Here is a 12,576-nt window from a genome sequence, read left to right as displayed (position 1 = left end):
AGTAGGTAACCTCTTTTTCGTGTTGTTAGCTTACTTTACCTGCAGCTCTTCTAATATAAACTGACTATAAATGCTGATGCTGACAAACAGTAGGCAGACTCGTTGGCAGGTGTCAGAACACCGTGCCTTCCCGTCCATCCCCACGGACTTCTCACCAAGTGCCAGAAGCTGGACCACAAAGTAAACTGTGAATCTTCTGGCCGTCCAGCTCTAAACCCGGCATCGGGCTCTCTTCACTTGTTGGCACATTTGGACAACGTGTGGAGCACAGAAGCGGGGTTCATGACAGGCAGAAACTGTTTTCTGGAAAAGCAGAAGTCACACATCTTCTGTGGGACGGCAGCGGAGACTGACATGTGGGGAAGGTGCTGCTCTGCTTCCTGTGAGAAGGTTTGCCCAAACCGCTTCCCAGCTATCTGGGGCGGACGCCCCTCCAGCCACACCGTCCCTGTTCCTCCTCGCTGGGGACCTGGGCTCCGGACTGGGCTGACTCGGCGGGCCCGGGGTTCTGCACGGTGAAGCTGTTACTTGCCCTTCGTAACTCGGCATCGGTTTGTGGGCAGAACTCGGAGCGCGTGCGCGTAGCATGTTCCTCGTGACACTTCCGCTGAGCAATTCCAGCAGCTGCTGAGCCTGCGCGGTGGCCGCCGCCGCCTCCCCGCTGCCGGGAGCGCGCGGTCGCAGGTGAGTCACAGGGTCCGTGACGCGCACCGCCTGGAGCCGCCTGCGAAGCGCGGCCGGTCCTCGCGCTTCTCCCGCCGCGCGCGGGCTCCGTCTCCCCGGGCCTCCGAGGGCCCGGGGCGCGCTGGTCCCCGCCGCCCGCACGGCTCTGCTCTTGCGCCGTCTCCCTAGCTAGGCTCACGTCTTACTTCTCCGCGGGGAGCTCGTGCCAACTCGTCCAGTCCCAGGCGAAGAGCTGTGGGTGGACTCGGGAGGGCTGCCGCGCTCACGATGCTGAGCCCCAGCGCCGCCCGCGGACGGCAGGCCTCGAGTCGCTCCCGTCTGCGTTTCGCAGCCTTCGGAAACGTCTGAGAGACGTGCGCTCGCGGGGGCTGGGTGTTGCACGTTGCTCGCTGCGTTCATTCCGCAGGGTTGCTCTCTGTTGTCGCTGTCGCTGTTCGAGCGCAGGTGGGGACTCGCTCGTGCCTATGGAAGCGGTGGGTTCCCGTAAGCGGCTTTCATAGCAGCTTCTTAACCGCTCTCTTTCCTGCTGAGCGACCCTCGCCCTGGAGTCTCTCGGGCTCCCCGTCCGCCTCCCCCCGCACCCGTGTCTGCGCGGCTCCCCGAGGTCCGCGCACGCCCGTTCTCCCGGGGTCACGGCCTCCGGAGAGCTGGCGCGGCCCGCCTTCCCGCGCTGCCCTCCTCTCAGCGTCCCTGGCGGAGCAGGACAACCGCCATGCGTGTGAGGGCAGGCCCCTGCACTGCCAAAGCTCAGTGACAGCAAAACCAGGCAGGCTGGCTCCGGTCCATTCTGAGTCATAACATCCCACCCCTCCTGGGGGGGGGCGGCAACTCCCTTGATTTGCTAACCCGTAGAGTTAATTTTGTGTAAACGCAAGAATTGTAAAGATACGTGCAATTTGGAGAGCCCATGACACTACGAAATGAGAATCTGAAAGCACGTAACAGGCAGAAAACACAGTAGGAATAAATTCTTTCTCCGAGGCCAGGATTTCTGGAAGTTTCCTTAAGAGCTGATGGAACCAGTTGACATCTAGGGCCGGAGGCCCTTTGGTTGTTGCCCGTCTTTCTTTGGCCTTCCAGAGCATTCTTGCGTGTCTCCTCGTGTACCACAGCCACCTCCACTCCAGGCCCCTCTCCTCTGAGCTCTGCGGTCCCCGAGCAGGTGCAGAAAGGTACAGGAGCAGCGAGGGCCGTTTCTTACGCCTCCTCCCTCGGGCAGCAGACGTCACACGCCGGCCGTGGGTTCCTCTGTTAGACAGCTGACGTGAGAAGTACGTCCAGGCTCCACGTGCAGCCAGAGTCCCAGCACTTCTAATAGGTGTGGCCTGAAGTGATCGGGACTCGTGGCCTGATGTAGGAGGTGACTAACCACTGTTCAGAGCTGACCTCCTTAAAAGGGTGAGAGGACCTTCTAACCTCAGAGCTGAAGCTCAGGATGGGCAGGGAGCGAGGAAGCGGGGACTGATGCAGATGTGAAGTAAGCTGTCTTCAGACCCTGGAGGCTTTCAGGTGGGCCGGAGTCAAGGTAGCAGAAGCTGCATTGAACCCCCTGAATCTAGGCTTTCCTGCCCATGAAGTTGGCCGCTGTTCACATGTCTCTGGGTGACCTGCTGATTTCCTGGCAGCTCTGGCTGGCAGCGCTGTGGGTCTGAAAATCACCTGGACAGTGCCCCCCTCAAGGATGCCCCTGTGGTTCCCACATGTGGGGCTCAGGACCTTGAGTGGAACAGCGTCAGCCCCAGTTTACTGTGCCACGGGGAACCCCAGAATGCCAGCTTGTGGAAGCCTCTCTGTGTGGACATCTTTCCCTGCAGCTGGGGCGCTCCGAGCCGTCCCGGTCTCTGGCTTTCTCCCCTGTCTGCGTGGCGTCCTCGCTCCTGTCTTCAGACTGTCAGTCAAGTGGCACAGAAAGGAAAGTTGTCTCAGAGTAGAATACATTCTAGGCTTGATTCAAAACCATTCCTTAACTGCACTGGACCCCACAGGAGACGGGACCTTCTAGTCTAGGCTGACCGTCCCACGCCCAGCGTGTGAGCGTCAGAGCGCATGAGGCTCGCTGCTGCACACGCCATTTTATTTATTTGTTTTTGTTGAAATATATTTGGCTCACAATGTTGTCTTAGTTTCAAGTGTACAACAAAGTGATTCAGATATCTATACACGCACATGTGTGTGTGTTCTTTTTCAGGTTCCTTTCCATTGGAGGTTATTATAAGGTACTGAATACAGCGCCCTGTGCTCCGGAGTAGGGCCTTGCTGTTTATCTGTTTCGTATGTAACAGTGCGTCCCTGGTGATAAATAAACAAACGCCCGTTTACCCCTCCCTTATGTTTCCCCTTTGGGAGCTGTAAGTTTGTTTTCTGTTTTGCAAGTAAGTTCCTTTGTAGTATTTTTTAAAGATTCCACATGTGAGTGACAGCCCACGAGATTTATCTTTCTCTGTCCGACGTGCTTCGTATGATCATCTCTGCATCCATCCCTGTAGCTGCACATGGCATTGTTCATTCCTTTTATGGCTGAGAAGTATTTCAGTGTGTGTGTGTGTGTCTCTGTGTCTATATATGTGTGTGTGTCCATACGTGTGTATGTATATATGTGTGTACATGTGTGTGTCTGTGTGTATGTGTACGTGTTTGTATATGTGTGTGTATGTGTGTGTACGTATGTGTGTGTATGTGTGTACGTGTGTGCATGTGTGTGTCTGTCTGTGTGCACGTATATACCACATTGTTTTTATCCATCCGTGTGTCGGTGGGCTTTAAGCTGCTCCCATGTCCTGACTACTGTAAATAGTGCTGCTGTGGACACCGGGGTGCAGGTAACTTTTTGAAGTAAGGTTCCCTCTGGACAGTTGCCTGGCAGTGGGACTGCTGGGTCATATGGTAACTATTTTTAGTTTTCTAAGGACTCTCCATGCTGTTCTTCATAGTGGCTGCACCAAATTATATTCCCATCAGCAGTGCAGGAGGGGTCCCTTCTCGCCACACCCTCCCCAGCCTCTTTTATTTGTACAATGTTTGATGATGGAGCACAGACTATTTTAAATTCCTTTAGTTGAAAGGCTGTTGGCCCTTGAACAGGGAAATTCTGTGTTTTAACATTGTTTTCCTTCATTTACAAGGTGCTCATTGTGTGCCCAGTGACAGGTTGGGTTGACAAGATGCTCAAGAAGATGTTCAGCTAGGATTGCCTGAAAGACAATGTGTGAATTTGCTCTAGAACTTCCGCATGTTTTTAAAAAAGTACTCCGCGTTCTAAGGTTGCCTTCTGGGGGTTAGGAAAGCAAAGGATTCAGTTTCCCATCAAAATGCTGTTTGATCATCAGCTGGTCTGTTTTTTCCCACACACACCACGTTTCCAAAGCACCGAGGATCTCCAGGTTTCTGGGGGACAGGCTGGCTTCCTTGGTTTCCATTTTATTCTGTGCGTATTTCATGAGCTCTCTGACCACCCCACCCGCTCTGCGCTCGGTCACCCAAGGCAGTATGGAGACCAAAGCACCAGATGTCTGCAGTAGGACTTGGCCGGCCAGACACCAGACGCATGTGTCCAGCGAGTGCAAATCCCTCCACCACTGAGCAGGGGCGTGACAACCGGTGTCAGGGTCGGCGTTGTGGACACATTGCCTGTGTACACGGAGCAGCAGGTTTGTAAGGGTAGCGACCCTGCCATCCCAGTTTAATGAGTGTCGAATGTGAAATACTCAGTTGAAGGATCTTTCTCAGAGTTCCCAGAGAGTAGCCCGTGGGTCTCGGTACCAGCACACAGTGGCGGACCACCGAGGTGAAGTGCTTGACCTCTGACCCTTCCTGTGAGAGTGTAAAGGTCAGAAGTGCACCCTAGCAAGCCCAGGCCATTGGTACTAAAGGTCCAGCCAGGTCGCTGGATTGTCTCCAGACCTGAGCCTGGGTCGAGGTCTCGGACCCCCTGCCGTCCCGGGCAGTTTCCAGCTGTAACGTCCATGGTGATGACCCCCCGCTGCTGCGTGCTGAAGTTGCACGCGTGCATCTCTGTGGTTTTTGAATGATTTATTGAGAAGGCTAAAACATGCAGAAAGAGTATTAAACAACATCAACTATAAATAGTAACTACACTCAAACGCAGGTGTGACCAAAGGCAAGTTCACGAGGCGGCCAGCGCTGCAGCGGCCTCGCGGGTCTCCTGTGATCTGTACTGGGACCATCGCGAGACATCAGGTCAATCCTTTCATCCCTTTTTCATCACTTTCATGCCTTTGCATGCTTCAAAACTTACATTTTTTTTCCTGGCAAGACAATAACATGCGCATTCTTTTTGGCTTCTTTCACTCACCGTTATGTTGGTAAGATTGATCTGCATTGTTTTTGCGTTTTGGTTTGTAGTCCTAGTTCATGAATTCTTAACTGCTGTGTGATACTCCATTGTAGAAAGGTAACACAAACACACTTACTCCTTCTTCAGCGGGTAGGATTTTGTCGTTTGTAGTTTCGGCCCATGGAAACAGTGCCCCTCTCCCACTTCCCAAGCCTGTGTCCTCAGGCATAAGCGCGCCGGGCCCCCTGGGCCAAATCTCCCGGAGGAAGACGGCCCGACCACAGCTGCACATCCCTTCCCCTTAACCAGAAAAGTCCAGGCTGCTCCTCAAATTGGCCGAGGCCGTTGTACACCTACTAGTGTGTGAGAGGCCGCTTGCTCCATCCTCTGTCCAACAGTGGATATTTAAATTAAAACAAAGAATCAGTGACAACAGATATGTGTTCATCACCTTGAAGTTAATCCCATTTAATCCACACCACAGCCCTGAACGAGGCGTTGTCACCACCTCACATGGGAAAGCAACAGAGCCTCACAGACCAGCTGTCACTTGCCCGAGGTCGCGCAGGAGAGTGCTGATTCCAGGCGCTGTGGGAGGAGACACGCAGGAAGCCGCTGGTGAAGAGAGGAGCCTGCAGAACGCAGGCGAGGTGTTGAGACACCATCCTGGGCTGTGCCTTCCAGGCTGGACCTACATTTGGTCCATTGACTGAGTTGCTGAACCACAGTACCCGAGTGTGCGCGCTCAGGGCTGGGGGCACGGAGACCTGGCGGCTCACAGCGGGATGTGGGTGTTACAGAGAAGACCTCTGTGACACGCAGCGTTGGGACAGAGCGGGAGACAGAGTGGGCCGAGGGATAGACTCTTCATGGGGACAGTGTGGGGTGGGGAAGTAAGAGGATCCAGCCTCGGAGGAGGCACCAGGCTGCGGGACAAGGTTTGGGTGGAGGAGCCTCTTCCAGGGGCCGCTCCCCGCCGCCTCGTTGCCTCCTGCACCAACGGTAGTTTCCCCGCCCTTAGGCCCTCAGCAGGGCTCGCACAGCTCCTGCCTGCAGCTCTTCAGCACCTCCTTTGTCATCACAACCTTGTCTGTGTGACTCTGTCCTAAGGTTCTGCAAACCCCGAGAAGCGTGCGTCTCCCTTCTGTTTACCTCTTGGTTCAGCCTTGGGACCTGCCCTGACTGCGCCACGCCTGAGCCCCCAGCGCCGCTGGGACCAACCCAGATGGACCCACGTGGATGAGAGTCTCCACTGTGTAACCTGGAGTTGGGGCCCTGGGGACGATGGGACGGAGAGGTCATGCAGCAGGTGGGGGGCAGGTCGTAGTCAACACAGCGGCCAGACCAGGGGGCCAGACCCCCTCCCCCCGAACGGATCATAGGCCCCGTGTGCTCCCCAAGAGGAGCAGGACAGCTTACTGATCCCTCGTGGAGTCTGGAGTCTGTGCTGATGGGTGCTGGTACCAGGGCCCCTGGGCATCAGGCAGCAGAGAAGGCGAGCAGCCGAAAGCCTGTCAGCCCGGCATGTCCCAGAGGGTCTGCGCTGTTCAGTCGCTCCCCCCACGCCAGTGCTTTTATCTGCATTCATAACAACTGCTTCTGCAAATGCAGGTGAGGCAGCAGCCCTCGTGGCTCTGATTTCCTTGTATTTAGACTTAGCTTTGCGGTCTTAATAACAGGAAAGGGTTTGGCCACACCCCGTGTCACAAGCTGAGGGGGAACGTCTTTGGAAACCCTTGAAGTTTAGCTCTTTCTTGCTCTCTTACCAGCCTGGAGCAATGGCCCAAGCCGAGCCTAATCTCCTGGAAAGCAGAGCCCTGACTGAGTCCCACCTCAGCTGGGCATCCTGGGCCACAGATGAGAGGTTGGTACCCAGGGGTTCCCGAGGGTCAGAAACACAAAGGAGTGGAAACCTGGGGCTCCCGTCGTTGCCCGCCCTTGGCCAGTTCCCTCCCTCACCGGAGTCTGCTTCAAGAACCTTCAGCTGCCTTTCCTTTGCTATTTCATTCATTCCCTCACCTTCCCAGCAGGTACAGGCTGTCTGCCTACTTATGCACATTAGTGTACACGGGTCACACGCATCACGTATGCACGTGCCATGTTACATGTTTATCTAATATGCAGAGAATACATTGTGTGACACATCTATAATGTGCATATTATACACATAGTTTATTTTACAGGTTATATTTGTGTATAAGTATATTCTGACCTGTGTGGAGACACACATGTGTGCAGGAATGTGGGGGAGTGTGTGTGTGTGCACGTGCGTGCCTGTGCGTGTCGGTAAGGATGGTAAAAGATAAGTGTTCAACATCTGCTTTCAGAGAATGTGTTGTCTGGTGGGGAGACCAATGATTAAGGAGTAAAAAGTATGACAGATAAGTTAGAGGTAGGAATAGAAAAATCTGTAGCGCACTAAGGATTGGTTAAACACTTTGAACAATTATAATAGATGTTAACAGGACAGGACCTGTTTGAGTAGGGTCACCGGTCAAGGCTTTATCTGGAGAAGGACTTAAAATCAAACCCCAAAGGGTGAAGAGGAGCGACCCATGTGAAGAGGGATCGCCAACATTTACTGCCAACTCCACGCCCGCGAGCTCTGCCTGAGCTGTTCTGTTCTCAAACTCTTACCAGAAGAAAAGGAGTAATTGTTCCCCCGTAGCCCTGTGCATTAGGTGTGTGTGTGTAAGGGTATTTGTCACAGAGAGGTTTGAAATGTCGCAGGTCTGGAAATTAACACAACACCAGGTTACAGAGCCCTGAAGAGGTCCACGAGGACACTCTGAAGCAGGGGAGCACTATGCTGAAAAGTCTAAGACGGATTTACACACACCACTCCCAGAGCACTCTCTACAATGGATTAATTCGTTTCTAAAAAGAATGGTTCAGAGCGGCATCTACAAGATGTTGATAACTGTCTACCCAGAGGAGATAAGTGTACAGGACCACCCTGAATATTCGGGGAACAGATAGAAGAGTGTGGTCAGTGGTTGGCTTTGGGTGTGGGGACCGGGGGATGGAGCCAGTGGTGACAGATTGAAACGTGATGCAGTCTTCCTGTGCACGCCTGCAAAGTGTTTCATGTTCGTGCCACATGAGAGCATTGCCATTCAAAAGGGGGGAGGGAGGAGGAAAGACGTGGGCATTTTTGGTGATGATGAATTCCACTTATGGGAACAGGCGCCCCATGGGAGGAGGCAGTGCCTGGAATCCAAGCAGGGCGGGGGCGGGAAAGACAGGATGGAACAGGGCGGTCGCTGGCAGGGCCTTCAGACTGGGACAGATCTTCCCCAGATGTGGAGTCGTGTCCACGACTGAGCTCTTTTCACGTAGCTGGGAAAGATAATTGAGTCAAGTGACGGTGGGTGTTACACTAAAGCACGTATCTCATCTTGCTCAGTGAGAGAAGGATGTTTTGTCTCATTACAGATAAAATTCACATAAAATGGATAATTTTTATTACATTCACAGCATTGAGTATATTCAGAATCCTGTGCCACCCACACCTTTATCTTGTTCCAAGACTTTAAAAAGTTTATTATTTGGGGTTTTTTTGGGGGGGAAGTAGTTAGATTTATTTACTTATTACTATTACTTTTTATTTAACCAAGTTATTGGGGACTGAACCCAGGACCTCGTGCATGCTTAACACCTGCTCTACCCCTGAGCTATACCCTCCCCACCACCCTCTGAGTCTTTTTAACCACCCCAAAAGGAAATCCCAAACCCGTTAAGCGGTCATCTCCATTGGTCCTTCCCCCCCCCTGCCCTTGGCAACCACCAATATGATAGTAGAACAGAAAATAAATGGGCAAAACCTATTACCTCTGAAAATAGTGGATAAAATCACGAATGGATGAATACAATGCGGTCTGTGCAGAGTGTGGAATGTCCACCAGCAACAGAAATGAACAGCACTGACACGTGCTTACAACATAGCCGTGAAAGCACTTTGCTGAGTGACAGGGACCAGTCACACGAGACCACGTGTGGTTATGGTTCCACCGATACGGCTTATGAAGCACAGGCAAGTCTGCAGACACAGAGAGGCGAGCGGCTGCCCAGGGACGGGGGCAAACAGGAGCGAGTGCCGATGGACGGGGACTTCCTTCGGGGCTGATGGAAATGGTCTAAGATGGATCGTGGAGGTGGTGGCTGTGCAAGTCTGTGAGTGCTTAAAACATTGACTCGTACGCTTTGAAGGGGGTGAGCTGTATGTCTGCCTCGATACAGCTGTTACCATAAAGTGAAACTCTGAAGCGAATGAAAAGACCTCAAGGAAAAGTTCAGATCAGTGATACACAGACGGCGTTTAGTCATAAGAACAGATGCTCAGGCCGTTGATACGAGAAGTTCAGTTGAAAGATGCACAGAGATAGCGTTTCTCTTCTGTGAGCTGGGGCTGCTCTGAAAGTTGACCACAAGTCCTGCCGGGAAGGGGGTGGGGACAGCCTTCTCCCACGTGGCTGGCAGGATTGGAAAAAGGGAACAGCACGAGTTTCGTAAAACCACTGAACTATATGCTCACCCACTTTCTCTCGAGGAATCTGTGTGAAGATGTGCTGACCAAGACCGAGGGACATTGGTGTCATTTGTGTCATCAAAACTCTGTTTGTCAAAACCAAAGAAAGGAAACCATTTTGGGCAGGCCCCTGAGAGGCAAAGCATCCACAAACATAGTGATGAGGATTGACACGAGCCGCTGTGCCCTGACTTCCAGAACACAGAGGGGGACGGGCGCGGGGGTGCCCGAGCCTCCAGGGGCTGTGACCGCTTTCCCCACCTGGCAGAAGAGACGTGCTGATTAAATCAAGCATCTTGAGAGGAGAGTGTCTTGGATTCTCCAAGTGGACCCCAAGTGTGAGCACCAGGGCCCTTGAACGTGGGAGAGGAGACGGGAGGCTGAGGGTCAGAGAAAGAGATGTGATGTTGAAAATGGGGTCAGCGAGACGTAACATGAAAAATTGACCTGCCACTGTCACCTTTGGAGACGGAGGAGGAGCCGTGATCGGAGGAATGTCCGCAGCCTGTGGACGCTGGGAAAGGCGAGGCCCCCAGCAGGAGCACAGCCCTGTGGACACTTCACTTCAGCACAAAGGGACCCGTGTCACAATTCCAAGCTACGGCACAGCCGGACCATAAACATGAGCTGTTTCAATGCACGAAGTTTGTGACACTTTGTTGCAGCAGGAACAGGAAACTAGACATGCAGAAAGCAAGGTACAGAGCAATGGGTACAATGTGCTGTTTTTAAGAAAGTAGGTAAAATAAGATTATGTGGGTTTACGTATTTTTCACATATCAATTTTCTTTTTAAATTTTTTTCTTTTCAGCTTTATTTTTTGTTAGTTTGCATGCTTACTTTTTAAACCATTTTTAATAGATTTATTTATTTTTATTTTATTTATTTTTTGAAGGGGGAAGGTAATTAGGTTTATTTAGTTTTTTACTTATTCTTTTGAATGGAGATGCTGGAGATTGAGCCCAGGACCTCGTGCATGCTAAGCACACACTCTAGCACTGAGCTGTACCTTCCCCCCACCACGTATTAATTTTCATTCTGAAAACCATAAACTAACAAAACTAGTTACCTCCCATACGTGGGGAGATAGGATGAAGGGGACAGGATGAAGTGGGCCATGTCTGAATTTCTGGTTTTATACAGTTTTGCTGCATCCGGCGCAGCTCGGGATCAGGTGACACAGGACTTAAGAAACAAAGAGACAAAGTAAAGAGCAAAGATGGGACCAGAGGACTCACAATCTCGTAGATCTTGAGCCCCGGAAGCCTGGTCGATGTCATATTTATTAGGAGTACACAGCTCAGAAAAAAATGCGATCAAGGAGCTGGGGCTTCAGATATTCCAGGCGAGAAGCGCAAGGTTCTGCTGGCTGCTTAGCTGATTAATTTCAGGCCCGTCCGTTCCAGGAACAGTCACCCTCCTCGGCGTTTGCATCACTTCTGAGTCTATCGTGTCACTGCCTCCGGGACGTCTCAACATAGCAGATTCTTGCCCTGGCTTCAGCAGCATGCTTTCCTGCCAGAGAAAGGTCTGTTCATGGACGATCGGGCTTTCCAGGCCCGCCCGCTGTTTCACCCTAAGGACACATCTGCCTCCTTCGTGCCCTTATGCTCAATGTCAGGATTGCTCACCACACAGCTTCTTTAGCATAATACGCGCTACAGACCATCTCCTGCGCAAAACATGAAAACAAAGCCAGCACGTGCACTTTAAGCAAGCAAGCGTGGACGTAATACTTCATTAAGCTCGTGGAAAGTTCGTAGTGGCTTCTTTTCTAGCTGCTTGTTGCCCAGCAGCTCGTTTCCCAGCAGAGTTTTCAATTCTAAAACATGTAAATATGATACACATTCCAAAACACACAGCTAAATCCAACAAGGTGGGGAGAGCACCCCCGACATGAAAATAAACAGAGAACAAAAACCCACCAATACCCAGTGAACAACAGTGACCCACGGAAAAGCAAGAAAAAGAAAAAAGAAAAAAAGCATGTTAACTTACTAGGAGTTGGGGTTTTAAATATGAGACACAAGAATGACATTGAAAGGTAATAATGTTACATGAGGGTTGGACATATCTGTATGAATTTGCACTTTGCCTCCTCCCTGAATACTAAGTGGTCCATAAGGAACAAAATCTTCTAGGCTTTGTAAAAAATAATCAACAGGAACCTCAATTAGAGTCAGAGGACCAGCAAGAGGAGCTCTCACGTCCTGGAATCGGTAACATTGCCCAACAGGAGGGTGAAGGGTTCCCCTGCTTCCCTGGCAAGGACTCAGCCAGTGGAAAGCACGGACTCTTTGTTTACTGCACCCCCCCCCCAGTCCCCTTGCCCCTCTGTCAAAGCATCTCCCTCCCTCCCTCGCCCACTTGGAACGTCACGTGACTCGCCACGGATACAGACACCAAAGTGTAATTCTCTGTCTCTCCTGAATAAACCCATCTCTGCTGGAGAGAGTTCTGGCAGACTCTGTTTCAAATCAACCCCTTGAAGTCACTTAACCCTCAGATCTTGTTTTCTGAAGATTTCCCAAGGACGCTTTCAGAAAAGGGGGAATTCCTGGTTAGGGCGGGAGGAATACACCATATGCCTGGGACAGCGTTGCTAGCAAGCAAGACAGTGGCCAAGTAGGGAAAAAGTGCCCCTCTGAAAGCACAGCAGGCAGCTTGAAAGGGCCTCTGATGGCCAAGTCTGGGAAGCTGGGCGCCAAGAATTACAGGAGGACACTCCCCACTTCGCCGAGGAGGCAGGGGGCCATTGCAGGCAGCACACATGCTGGGAGCCCCCTTTGCTCCCTGAGACTGACACACAGTCAGAGGAGCAGAAAGGCAGGCTCGGGGCTCAGTGCCTGAAGAGGAGCAGCTTCGCATCTAAGCAAAGCGAGCCTTCGCCTCACCATCCACTTGTCTGCCGAGGAAGGGGAGGGCGGGGAGAACCGTCCGGCTCGGCCCTGCCTGACACGGAGGATTTAGTGGGACTCCTGCATCCCGGCCACACTGGGATGTCGTGCTGAACCGCCCCCCCCACCCCGCCACCACCACCGCAGGGCCTCCCAGAGGAAGCCGGTCGTCC

Source organism: Vicugna pacos, chromosome 9 (genome assembly GCF_048564905.1).
Source record: "Vicugna pacos chromosome 9, VicPac4, whole genome shotgun sequence".
Lineage (NCBI taxonomy): Eukaryota > Metazoa > Chordata > Mammalia > Artiodactyla > Camelidae > Vicugna > Vicugna pacos.
Note: the sequence above shows the minus strand (reverse complement) of the source record.